This window comes from Mus caroli, unplaced genomic scaffold (genome assembly GCF_978045245.1).
Source record: "Mus caroli unplaced genomic scaffold, Mus_caroli_1 scaffold_5, whole genome shotgun sequence".
NCBI classification, from domain to species: Eukaryota; Metazoa; Chordata; class Mammalia; order Rodentia; family Muridae; genus Mus; species Mus caroli.
This window is the reverse complement of record NW_028227260.1, coordinates 115,794,300-115,808,537: the sequence shown is the minus strand read 5'-3', so window position 1 is coordinate 115,808,537 and position 14,238 is coordinate 115,794,300.

Genomic DNA, 14,238 nt, shown 5'->3' with positions numbered 1-14,238 from the left:
TCATTCTTCTCTAGAGTGATGTATTTTTGTATGTGAAGAATCAACCCTGGGTAGCTGTATTGTAAACAACTTCAAAGAAGCCAAACCAGAATTCAGCAGTGTTGATCCATCAAATCTACTTTTATACTACTTAGCTCTGGATTTCTTTTCATGGACAGAAACTTAATACTTGAGTCAATCAGTCTCACTCTGCCTGGCTGCCTTGACACTCTCCATTGTAACTAAAGCTTGACTTGAACTCACATCTGGTAGCTGCAGTGCTGGGAATCACACCAAGGACTTTGTGCATGCCAGACAAGTACTCTACTAACTGAATTATATCTCTAACCCTTTATGTCATTTTTAGGTAGTCAAGTGTTGTGTTTCCTTTAGTCAAAAGCATCCTTAGTACCGAAGGCTCTTCTGAGCCACAGAAGGTACTCAGCTTTGAACATGACAGAAGTCCCTCTTCCCATGGAGCTGAGATCCCATGGAAAACAAATAAGCATGTTTATTTCAGCAAAATAAATTCCATACAGAGAGTTAAAGTAATGTGATAGAGTCAATGGACCTGGGGTCCTAATATGGACAGTGTGGTCAAGAAAAGCCTTTTTGGGAGGGGGGCGCTGCAGGTAGAGCAAGAATGCAAGGAATGTCCTGAAGATGGAGGCAGAGGTAATGTATTCAAAGATCAGAATTGTTAACGACCCCCCCCCCCCCGGAGGTTGAAGGATTGAAGTGAAAGGTAAGAGATGGAGCCAGGAAAGTAGCAGTTTCTTCATCCTTGTGAGCCATGGGAAGTGTATGTCACGTTGATGGTGTGCAAACACCATCCAGCCATTGGCCATTGTGTGGACTCCATGCCCATTCATGAGAGCATAGGTTTTACATTTTCTGCTTTAGCACTTCTCTTTAATTACTTACACATCGATAGTGGTTCTCTCTACTGGGCAGGTGATAAATTAATGGCATTGTCTGTTTCCTTAATGAAAAAAAGTGGAAGTTTAATGAGAATGTGTTTGTGGTGCAGGGTAGTCTGTGATAGGAGCTTATTTTAAGTTTTAAAAAAGCGATAGAAAGCACATCTATGGAGCACTTCTGAAGGAGAGGCTATTAGAGCTGGATATTGAAGAATGAGTGGGATGCAGATAGGACTGTGCTCCCATGGTAAAGAGAAATTGTAGTGGTGGCTCTTCAGCCTCCAAAAGGACATTTCATTAGGTCATTTCTTATCAACATGTGTTAAAATAGCTTGGATGTTTCTCATAAATTCACCTGTCACGTTAACATCATCTTAGCCAGGCATGGTGGTGCATGCCTGCAATCCCAAAAGTCAGAAGAATGAGGCAGGAGGATTGTGACTTCAAAGATTGAAGCTACCCTGAAGAATGTAGAGAGTTTGAGACCAGCTCAGACTGTCAAAAAGAACTGGTCTCAAAGAAACGAGAGGAGGAGATGGAGGTGGTGTTGTGGAAGGAGAAGAAGCTGTAAAATTATATTACTTAAGAAAAACAATGCCTATAATTATATCCTTATATGTAAATTAAGAGGGTGTGGAAGTGTCTCATGAGTGGAAAATAGAAACAGGGGGTCTTTACATTTTATTATCCAACTGGGACTGCAACTGCGTGCACTTAAACCCTGCTTGTTTGTATGTTTAAGAATATGTTAATTAAGAAACATAAATGCCATTCCTCCAACATGTGAGCCACATTTCACATGCACAACAGTCAAATGCAGGGTAGGCTTAGAAGAAGGTTCAGCACGTAAAAGCTATTTGGGACAAATTGTGTGAGCCTTTTTCAATGAGAATTGATAAAAATAAAACAGCATAAACAATTGTAATACTGTGCCCACCTTTTGAGCATTGTTGACATCTTTATAACCCTTGAATGGTCATTGCAGGGAGCTGAATAGTCTCTACACACTCATATCCATATCTCTTTCTTTTTCATCGTTTTAGATTTATGTATTTGTTTATTCAATGAATATGTGCACTCTGTTCACATGTATGTATGTGTACTATATACATGGCTGATGCCTACACAGGTCAGAGGAGGGCATTGGATCCCATGGAAGTTGAATGATGAATGATTTTGAGCCACCATATGAATTCTGGGAATCGAACCTCACTCCTTCTCAAGAGCAACAAATCCCCTTAACCACTAAGCAATCTCCCTGCTCCATGTCCATATCTCTTTGAGTCCTTGGAACAAGTTTGAGAGATAGACAGATTTAAGGTAATTTTCCCCATTTTATATTATGTATTATATGCCATATAATGTCCAGAAACCCAATTGTTCTGGAGAAAAATTCCATCATACGTTATACATTGTGAATACATTACCACTAATTTAAACTGACAGTGTCAGGTTGGATGTAATAGTAGGTACAGTATAGGAAGGCATATATGGAAAGGCTTGTTGCAATTGTAAGACATTTTAAATAATAGAAACATTTCTGAGAGAATTTATTATTGGAATGTTTGCATCATTTGGTATAATGGGAGATTTCTTGTTTTCCTAGACAAAGCCACAAACATTTCTATATTTTCTAAATTCACTTTCTTCAAAGGGTACTATAAGGATACACTCCAGTGAACCATGGTGATGCACGCTTATCTCAATACTTAGAGGCTGAGGCTGGTGAACTGCCCTCAGCTACAAAGCAAAACCCCATCTTAAAAGAATAATGGATAATACTCTTTATGAGAAAAATGCTTCATGCACACTGACACATATGCATGTATGCATTCTCATGTTCCTATCTATACACACACACACACACACACACACACACACACACACACACACCAAAACATTTTTAAAAAAGGAAAATGTTCTCTACACATAGCACTTTGGGGATTTGAAGATGACCTCTAATGTTTTAATTTTCAAAGACCTATTTTTAATGATGGTTTAAAAAATGTTTTAGCTTAGCTTCTAGCCTACCACTCACCAGAGGTAGTAGAAAAGAAGTTATTATGATGTGGGGGGAGTGGACCTGTTTAAAAATGGTTCTTTGAAGCAAATCTTATTTGTGTTGTCAGGAAATCAGTAGTTCAGTTTATAGGTCAGTAGCGGCAGCTTGATCCACTCGTAAACAATTTACAGTTTAAAGATATATTAGCAGTCCAATTCAGTAGTGTCCGGGTTAGCAGTAGCAGTGGCAAGAACTAGCAAGAACAGCTAGGCCTCAGTTGAATTGGCACGAGTCAGCAGGAAGGTTTAAGACCAGCAGGGATGTCTGGAAAAATACTCTATACATAGTACTTTCTGGATTTAAAGATGACTTCTTATCTTCTAGGAATGCACTAGTAGGTCTATGAAAATGCCAACGTGAGCTTATTAAATATTTCAAATGTTACAGAAAGCATCAGAGATTGCTTTTTCCAGTGTAAATGCAAACTCCTGAATGATTGTCCAAGCCATGGAGGGCAAACTAGTAAGCAGCACTCCTCCATGTCCTCTGCTCCAGTTCCTCCCTCCAGCTTCCTGCCCTACTTGAGTTTCTGCCCTGGCTTCCCTCAAGGATGGACTATGGCATGGAACTCTAAGGAAAATGAACCCTCTCCTTCCAAAATTGCTTTTAGTCATGATGGTTATCACAGCAACAGAAAACAAACCGAGACACTAATCCTGGGGCAGAGTTGAAAAGAGCAAAGGACTTTCAGGAGCCTGTGTGGAAGAGGCACATTGTTCTAGCTAGGATGATAACAAGAAGAGGACAAGAAAGGTAAATATGTAAAACGTGGAACAGACCCTTGACATTCTATTGTGACTAGTTGGGAGGGCAAAGTGAGTGTTTTTGTACAGAAGCCAAGGCTGAGTTTCATCTAGATAAGGGAACACAAACTACTTAGCAAGTGGGGCCATCTTACAAACCAAGAGACAAGGATGGAAACCTGCTTAGTAGTTATATAGCCTTCATTAGTGAAGACAAAAACCCTTTACTCATACCCCTGAAGTGGAAGGTTATAGCAAGGGAAAGGGAGGAGGTGAAAGCTTACTGGACCTCTATTATGAAACACACAGTACAATAACTTATGTTGTCTAGCCACTCTAAAGACCAAAAATGGACAAGATCCTCATGTCTAGGACCAACTGAGGTGGCTAGCCAACATGAATAGGTAGTTGATAATGTAGTAAGTGCAGGAGTAAGCAGTAGGTGCCAGAGTGACACTGTACTTACTGGGTAAGTACTTGGTTTACATGATTAGGGAAGCCTAATGAGGTAAAATGGTCCACACTACATACTTAAGGATTAATTGTGGTAGGTTGTGTTCCCCAAAGGCACTTGCAACAATACCTCCCATCTCATGGGCCCTTCTCACTGTGGCTCTGGCATTTCTCCTTTCAAGGCAAAACTGGCTATAAAATCAGGATCAGGGAAAGTGAAAACGCAGGAGCTCATGTTCACAATTTATTACAAATTTCAAGAGCATTAAAGCCAAGTGCAGAGACCTTGTGAGTAAGAAGCCCCATGGGACTACACATGTGGCACACCCATAACAGTCCTGCATCCAGAGGGAAGAGTCTTCCTGTCCTTGTTTGAGTCTGGATGGACTTGTAACTAAGTTGGACTTGACACGGCATAACTTCTGATACAGACAGAAAGAGTGATGATATAGTACCTGCGTGCTCTTTATTGGAGCTGTCAGTCTGCCATATAAGCAGCCTAGCTAGCCACCCTGAATCTACCATGCAGAAGTATAAACTACCTTTGTGGTAATCCCTGGTGAAGTGAGGTGAAGGCAATGCAAACTCAGCAGCTTTGGCAACTGTTCAATTCCAGTTCCAATCACCATCTTGCCAGTGGTATCTGTGATGCTGCAGTAACCAGCCCCCCTCTCCTGGACACAGCTAGAGCCAGAGGGAGTTGAAAAATTCATTTTTCAGTCAGCATGGCTGGGCTATCAATTCATTAAGTGTTTTTGTTTACTGCTTATTTTATATCATTTCATTTCTTTTATTTGTATATGTTCTGTGGAGTTTTGTTTTGTTTTGCATATTACTCTATTAGGCTTAAGGATTGTTTGGTCACTGTAAGCAGATGGTAATGCAACACACACTTGGGCTGCAAGGAAGAGAAAAATTAATTGGGAACTGATTGGGAACCCATCTCTGCTGGCTAGCTTCCATAGTGCTGAAAGGTGCTATGTGGAATGCAGGTCTGGGGAGAGACATCAAAGGCCTTACACAGAACTAGAAGCTGCAGCTGCATGCTACAATATCAAATAGTGGCAAGCCTGTTTGTGGAGGCAACCAGTTGATCTCTTGATTATATGTGAGGCCCACTCAACAGGAGGGATTTCATGTCTGGTATTGCAAACTCAGTCAAAGCCCATTACAAGGGACATCATAGGCTCTAGAGGAACCTGCTATTGTCATTTTGCTAAGTGGTCATGTTGTCAATTCTTCTTCTAAACATTGATGTTTATACCTATAGTTAAGTGCTGCTCCCAACCTTGCTCAGGAAGGTTCTTTTTGCAGTGGGCAGCAGTTAATACAGAGGCTCATAAGTGGTCAAAGTGCCTGCCCAAGACCAAGGCAGTCAAAATTCCAGCATGGGTGGGGGAGGGGCTCCCAAGGCCTTACCCCTACTTGAGGAGATACTGGCAGTTGTTGGCTGCTGTGAGGGACTCACTTACCTTTGTGGATGTGGTCACTGGTAGGTTGTCCATGTGGCAGCGGAAGGACTCACATTCACGAACATGAAGGCAGCACTAATTTGACTTCCTTCCTTCCTTCCTTCCTTCCTTCCTTCCTTCCTTCCTTCCTTCCTTCCTTCCTTCCTTCCTCCCTCCCTCCCTCCCTCCCTCCCTCCCTCCCTCCCTCTCTCTCTCTCTCTCTCTCTCTCTCTCTCTCTCTCTCTTTCTTTCTTTCTTTTTAAAGTACTGTCTGGAGAGATGGGTCAGTGTCTAAGAGATTTGGGTGCTCTTCTAGGGAGCCTGGAATCAATGTGTTTTCAGTGTAATAGTAGCCACATAGTGGTCCACAATTGAGGATCTGGCACCCTCTTCTGGCCTCCACAGAAACCAGGCACACACATGGTACACAGACATTCAGACAAATCACTTGTGTAAATAATATTTTTAAAAATTAAGGGAGACCACTAGATGTTGGGAAGGGGACATGTTGGGAGGTGGGTCTGGAAGAAGTTAGAGTAGGGTGTGTATATGATCAAACAACATTCTGAACTTGTGTGTAATTCTCAAAGTACTATATTTAAAAAGCCAAAAGTAGGGAGCTAGAGATTTGCCTCAGCAGCTAAAAGCATGTATTGCTCTTGCAGAGGACCCAAGTTTCGTTCCTAAGTAGCCACGTGGTAGCTCAAAACCACCTATAAGTTCATCTCCAGGGGTTCTGAGTCCTCTACTGAACTCAGTGTGCACCAGACACAGGTCCATGCATGCAGACAAAACATTTAAACATACAAAATAAAAATTTTAGAAGCCACATGCTGTTGAATCTGGATGCATGAGAAGTAACACAACTACCTTTCCTGGTTTTAGATTGTATAAAAATTTCCATGGTAGAAAGACAAAAATTACTTGTAAAACTGTAGCCATATGACAGCTTTTGTCTGTTTTTACTTTTCAGTGCATCCTGACAAACTTTTTGGGGTCTGGAGGATGAAGACACTGCCAAGGAATCCAGAGTGTTTGAAGCAACATGGTAGAAGGGACCACATTCGTATAGTTCTTATTATGTAGTCACCTGGCTCACAAGATGCTGTGTTGCTCCCTAGAGCTCTTGGAAGTCCATGAGAGGAGCAGGGATACAAGCTCACCAGGAACCACTTCCCAGCTCAGCTTTGTACTGAAACGGATTACCCTCCCCAACAACTGCGGTTTCGGAGGTACATTTTTCAGAATGCTGTACTATATTGTATGCTTCTAGAGTTGTCACAGGGATCAAGAGAAGGACAGTCACACTACAGCCATGTAAATGGAACCTCATGGATATTCATAGTCTGTCAATCCATATACAAATGGTCCTGTGTTTTCTAAATGCCTTGCCTTATTCTCATTCTCCAGGATAGTTGACGGCAAAAAAATAAACGAAACCAGAATTTGTGGTACTCAAATTGTATCTGAATAATAAATAGAATAGTTAAGATGAATGTAAATAATTTGATAAAATATAAATGTAGTAGACTGCTGGTTATATGTACATGGACATATAGAACAAACTTTGTTTATCATGATAGCTCAATGCAAATCAAGTGTGATATGTATATAAATTCCTAATGAGGTGTCCATATTTTTGTTTATAAGACAGGGCGCCTCACTATGTAGTCCAGGAAAGGCATGAAACCACAGGAGGCTGTTGCAGCCTACTGAGTGCTAGGATTGCAAGTGGATGTCACCATGCCCACTTCACATCAGTTAATGCTCAGAAACTTTCTCTACCTACTAGGCTTATTAAACCTTTTATGCTACTTTTAATTCTTCTTCCACAGGTTACATTCAATCCATAAAAGCAAGCAAGCAAGCAAGCAAACAAACACCCTGGCAGCTCTACCTTCTAACCAAAACACCAGTTCTCACACTGCCACTAATGCTAGGGACCAAAGCCCCATTGTGTCATAGAAGTCGGCTCAGAAACTGCCATGCTTCTCATTTCACTAGGCAAAACCGCAGGTCCTTTGAACGACTCTGTCCTCTCACCTCCTGTGATCTCTGTGCTCTCCCGCCCCGGGGGGAGTCTCTCCTTAGCACAGTTCCATCAGGCCTACTAGCTTCCTTGCTCTCTCTTCAATCTGTCAAGCATGCTCTAGCCTCAGGCCTTTACACTGATTGCTCCCTCTGTCTGGAATGCAGTCACCTCAGATAGCTGCAAGGCTACCTTGACTCCTCTCCTTTACCCAGATGCACTTTCTCAGCCAGGCTTGCTCTTCTCACCTTCTTTAAAATTGCAACCCGCCCCTTCCCCCTGAGGCTTGCTGGTCTAACGTGCTTGCTCCCCACAGCACATACCACTTACATTTTTTTACTGACTGATTTCTTTTTCCCAGCTGAGTAGAAGCTCTGGGTGAGCAGAGCCTTTTTTTCCTGTTTCATTTAGATAGCGCCAGCACCTAGCACTGTGCTTAGCATAATGCCAGGCCCAGGGCAGGTGCTCCATGAATATGTGTGGGATGATATGGGTGACTGAACCCATAACAGTTGTCCCTAATGTTCAGAAAACTTGAACTGAGAAAACACAAGGGCACTACTTGCCTTTGTAAACCTGCTTCTTGTCTATAATTATATACATATACATATCCTCTAAAACTCAACATGGCTGAAGTTAATACATTTTAAATAAAGAAGCTAAAGGGGTTTGCAACCCCATAGGGAGAACAACAATATTAACCAAGCAGGACCCCGCAGAGCTCCCAGGGACTAAACCACCAACCAAAGGGTACACATAGAGGGACCCATGGCTCCAGCTGCATATGTAGCAGAGGATGGCCTTGTCAAGCATCAATGAGAGGAGAGGCCCTTAGTCCTCTGAAGTCTTGATGCCCCAGTGTAGAGGAATGCCAGGGTCAGGAAGTGGGAGCAGTTGGGGGGGGGGAGAACACCCACATAGAAGCAGGGGGAGGGGAGGGGATAGGAGGTTTGTGGAGGGGAAACCAGGAAGGGGGATAACATTTGAAATGTAAATAAAGAAAATATCCAATAAAAAATATAGAGGCTAACATACAGAGAAAGACATGTTAGTAGCTAAAAAAACAAATGAATATCTATCATTAGGGAAGTCTCAGCATATGGCAGGTATAAAAGGCTACTGTAGAATTAGACACTTAAGCTTGTCATTTAATCTTGGAGTGTTTACTCTGTATTCAAACTTTAAATACTGTAACTTAAGATATACCTTTACATATTAGGAGGCATTTGCATTATATAATGTATTTTAAATTTATAATTATGTGTGTATAATTATTGTTTTGACTTTCCCTTGAAAAATAAATGAGAAAGAAAAAAATCCTTCAATTTTTTATATATGTTACCTTAGGTGTTTTGATGTCTCAGAAAACTTATAAAACAGAGTAGTAACTTTAATAGTTTTGAGGAATAATTCATTTGCCTATTTTTTGCTGCTTGCCAGTCTACTGTAATTAAAGTGAACATTGTGTGTTGAGGTGTTATTCTAGCTGTATGTATTAATTGCAAGGCTGCCCCTAGCCAGCTGTAAAAAGTCATGTATGGAATCATAGTACTTCAGAGGCTGAAGTAGGAGGATCCCAAGTTCTGGGCAAACCCGATTTTAGTAGGGAGTAATAGGCCAGCCTGGGCTACACTGTGAGACCCTGTCTCTGAAAATCAAAAAAGTGGATTGGCAAGGTCTGAAAAGATGACTCATTGAACAAGTATGCTTGCCTACAAAGGCTGATGATCCAAGTTCATTCTCTTAGACTCGCAAATGGAGAAAAGAGACTCCTGTAAGTTGTCCTCTGATGTCCACATGCATGCTGTGCCATTCATTCAACCACACTTCGAAGAAATAAGCAGGTGGCGAATATTTTAATAAAATAAATGATTGCCCCTTGGTGCTGGGGAAGTGGCTTAGTGGTAAAGTGTTTGGATTCCACTCCAGCACTGCCAAAGGGGGATGAATGGGCTGCACATCTGGCTCTGAGTTTAAGAATGCTTACTGCTTTCACAGTTTTGTTCCCAGAACCCATATGGTGGCTTACAAGCAGGGGATCTGATGTCTCTTCTAACATCCAAGGGCTATATATACTTGGTGTATATACATCCAGTCACAAACATCTATATATATATAATTAAATAAATTAATATTTTAAGAGGGGAGGGGAAGGAGTATCCCTTAGCCTTATACCTGTGAGAATTGTTGCTAAGTCTGTTATTCTGTGAAAATACTTCTCCATCTCCTGACTTCTTTCCTGTGTTGTCTGTCTCCCTCCAGCTCAGGGGACTTCATTTAACCACATGTTCTTTTTGGTACCCACCTCTCTCCAGATGTTGCTTTTCCATTAGTAGTTAGGGTGCAATTCTCAAGTCTTCCCTATTGGAGGATGTGTTGCTTTGAATCTGATTCTTAATGGCTATTGACTTCGGTTTCATATTTCTTTTGAAATGGCTGACTGTCTCACAGTTGATGTTTACCTTGTTCCTTCTCAACAGTGAGGACAGTCCTAATGAATAGCTTTCTAAGACTGACTGTATCATGAAATCATAGGGCCTGAGATCATCCCAAATGCAAAACATCTACAGCAACATATATCATTATGTATATTTCACAGTCATCCATATGTAAGGAAATGTATTTGTTCAGTGTGAGAGACTGTGGAGGGCATAGTAATTAGTATTATGAGTGAGGAAAACATATTTCACAGTTTACACATATATGTACATATAAGCATATATACAATTTATGCATATTTACATACATGTGTTTTCTTGTACATGGTCTATACTTCCCTTCAGTATAATCATTTTTACACTTTTACCAGATACATACATATCCGTAAGTAATATGTAATGTTGCCCTCCTTCTCATTGCCCATGGTCTAAAATGAATGGTCATTAACACTTTCCCCATGGTGTCACTCAGCCCTGGAGCTCTCTGTCCCCTAGCTTGTTAGAACTGTTAATCAGCAACCTTTCCTCTCAGTTCTCATTGTCTGAGCTCAATCATTGGTCCTCCCTTCTCCTTCTAGAGTCTCTTTGCTGCTAAATGCTTTTCTGGCCTGGCCCTTTGGACACATGAGATATCAGTGCTCACAGCGAATGACCTGATTTGTCACTCACTTTTGCAAGCCCATTTCCTGTTCTGACCTCCAACACAACACATTTGTGCATCTCTGCTCTATTATTCCTTGAAGCTTATCATGTCTGACTTCCAACCCAGCATCCTCGGAAAGCGGGCTTTTGATCTTTGCTCTGTGTCTCTGACATCAGCACCACATACACAGCCTGACTCATCCCTGACTCCCTTCCTGACAGCACACCCACAGTCTGTTAATCATCCCATCCCCCTTGTTGATTCTTTTAAAAAATGGTTTGAATTGATGAAATATTTCAAACACATGGAAGACAGAATAGATCCCAGTTATGCTACCACTCAGGCTTGATAACAACTATTATCAATGCATGTGAAGTCTATGCCCCGCCTTCTTTGAGTCCCCTTCACTTCTCCACTGTCTTGGAAGGAATCTCTATCTTCTTTCTCTCTCTCCTTTCCTTTATTTTTCTCTTCCTCTTTTCCCTTCTTTCTTGCCTCCCCCACTTCCTTTCTTCCTTCCCTGCTTCCCTTCTTCCTTTCCTCCCTTTCTCCCTCCCTCTTCCTTCTGCCATTTATCTATCTATCTATCTATCTATCTATCTATCTATCTATCTATCTATCTATCTATTTATTTATTTATTTGAGACATACCACAGCCTAGGCTAGTTCTAAACTTGATTTTCTGACTTCAACCTTCCTAGTGCTGGGATTACAGGCTTATGCCATTTTGCTTACCTCAGAAGATACCACTATCTAATGTCTGTGTATATATTTTTTGAGCAAGATTTTATACTTTTACTACATATGCATTCGTCCATATAGTATACATAGTTCACATTTTAAAAGGTTCAGGACTTATTTAACGTGTGTGAGTGTTTCACCTGCATGTATGTATGTATACCACATCCATGCCTGGTGTCCACAGAAGTCAGAAGAAGGTATCAGATTCCTTGGAGCTCGAGTTACCATATGGTTATGAGCCACAATGTGGGAGCTGAAATCAAACCTGGGTCAACTACAAGAGCAACAAATACTCTTAATCATTAAGCCATCTCTCCAGACCCTTACCATGCATTTCCTTTTTTAAAAAAATTTAACTAATTTGCTTATTTATATCCCAAATGCTGCCCCCTCCTAGTCCCTCCTCCCAGTATTCTTCACCCTATCCTCCTCCTCTTCTCCTATGAGAGGGTGTTTCCCTTGTTGCCCCCAGACATACCCCATCCCTGGGGCATCAAGTAATGGTTTCAGGGATTGATGCCTGCCCATGGGATGGATTCCAAGTTGGGCTGGTGTCCTGACCCTGACAGCCTTTTCTTCAGTCTCTGCTCCATTTTTGTCCCTGGATTTCTTTTAGACAGGAACAATTCTGAGTTAAAAATTTTGAAGGTGGGTTGCTGATCCCATTCCTTCAGTGGGGGCCCTGTCTATCTACTGGCCCTGTCTATCTACTGGGGGTAGTCTCTTCAGGTACTATCTCCCCACTGTTGGGCATTTCGGCTAAGGTCACCATTTTTGAGTCCTGGGAGCCTCTCACATCCCAGGTCTCTGGGGATTTCTAGAGATTCCTCCCACTCCCACACCCACCCCTGGCAGCCTCATATTTCAATTCATCCTCTTGGCCTTTAGGCTTCTCTCCTTTCTCCCTCCATATCTGATCCTGACCACCTCTTCCCCTATCCCACCCAGATCCTCCCCTCCCTCTGCCTCCTGTGATTATTTTTGTTCCCCCTTCTAAGTGGTATTGAAGCATCCTTACTTAGTCCTTCCTTTTTGTTAAACATCTTGTGGCCTGTGTGGTGTATCATGGGGTATTCTGTAATTTTTGGCTAATATACACTTATCAGTGAGTATATACCATGTATGTGCTTTTGAGTCTGGATTACCTCACTCAGAATGATATTTTCTTTTTTTTTTTTGTAGGGGGGGTCTTTTTTTTTTTTTTTTTTTTTTTTTTGGTTTTTCGAGACAGGGTTTCTCTGTATAGCCCTGGCTGTCCTGGAACTCACTCTGTAGACCAGACTGGCCTCGAACTCAGAAATCCACCTGCCTCTGCCTCCTGAGTGCTGGGATTAAAGGTGTGTGCCACCATGCCCAAAATCCTTGATGTCCTCATTTTTAATAGCTGAAACCCTAGGTCCTCTGTAAATGCAACAGTTGTCCTCTTCAGACACTCTCTGTGTATTTCCTTTTTTTGCATAGCTTATTGGGAATACCATTCTGTAATCTGTGCTTGTGGTTTAGCATAATAATTTGTTTGGGCAGGGCAAAAAATGACCTTGTGCTTGCTGTGCAGGTACTTTACCACTGAACTATCCCCATACTCTTCATAAGGATTTTTAGTTTCACAAAAAGATTTTATGTTTCACATAAAGTTGTGTGACTTAACCTGGGGAGAGAGAAACAAATGTCTTTTTGTAACAAATATGGCACTAAGGACAGAACAAAGAAATCAGTTTATCTAAGTTTGGGTTGGTAAATAGGTAAATTTATTGGGGTTATTTATTCGGGTTATGCTCATTACTCAAAAGCAGCTTCACAACCTGCAGGCAAACCCTCCAGAGCCCCTGGTCCGGGAGTGACTCTTTACTGCTTTTTATAACCTTGGAGAATGGCCTTGTGAGTCAGACAACTTTCTAAGATTCCAAGTTTTGTAAGCTTCCTGGCTTGTGAGCCTCTAGTCCTCCATTTGCAGAAGGAAATATTTTATTTCAGAAGAAATACCTTAACAGTTAATTAATACATTACATCTAGTTTGTTACTTTGAACTTCATTTCATTCTGGTTACTTTTCTGCTGTGATAAGAGAACATGGCCAAATGTGACTAAGGGAAAGGAAAGAGTTTATTTCAGCTTACTGGCCACAGTTCATCCCTGAGGGAAGTCAGGTCAGGAACTCAAACAGGAACTTGCAATAGAAACCATTGTGGATTGCTATTTGCTGGCTCATTCTAAATCATGCTTAGCTAGCTTCCTTATATAGCCCAGGGCCACCTGCACAGAGAATGGTGCTAACCATAGTGGACCAGGCCCGCCTACAGCAATTATCAATCAAGACCCACCGGGCCAAACATGACCACAGGCCAATCTGATTTATGCAATCTCTCTCAATGACTAAAGACCGTGTCAAATCGACAGTCAAAGATAACTAGGCCATTTTTATTATTCAACAAATACACTATACTTACTGGAATTCTGCATTCCTTGTGCACATATCTGAGAGTCTTTCTGGGTTTGTTTTGTTTTGAGTAATTAAATATTTTTATTATTTATTGTTTAATAGTCCAACAATGATTTCAAGATTATACATTCTGAGTTATTCTTTTTTAGCAAAAGAAAAGAACATTTTATTGTCAAAATTTGGAACTTCCAAGCTAGAACAAAAGGAAATACTGGTTTACATTCAAAAGTATAAAAGTAAATATCCAGAAACTCTATGTTTCAAACAAATAAATTTTAAATGCTCGAGTGATATCAGATAAACTCTCTTGGAGATTTCCCAAGATTCCATGTGGAAATTC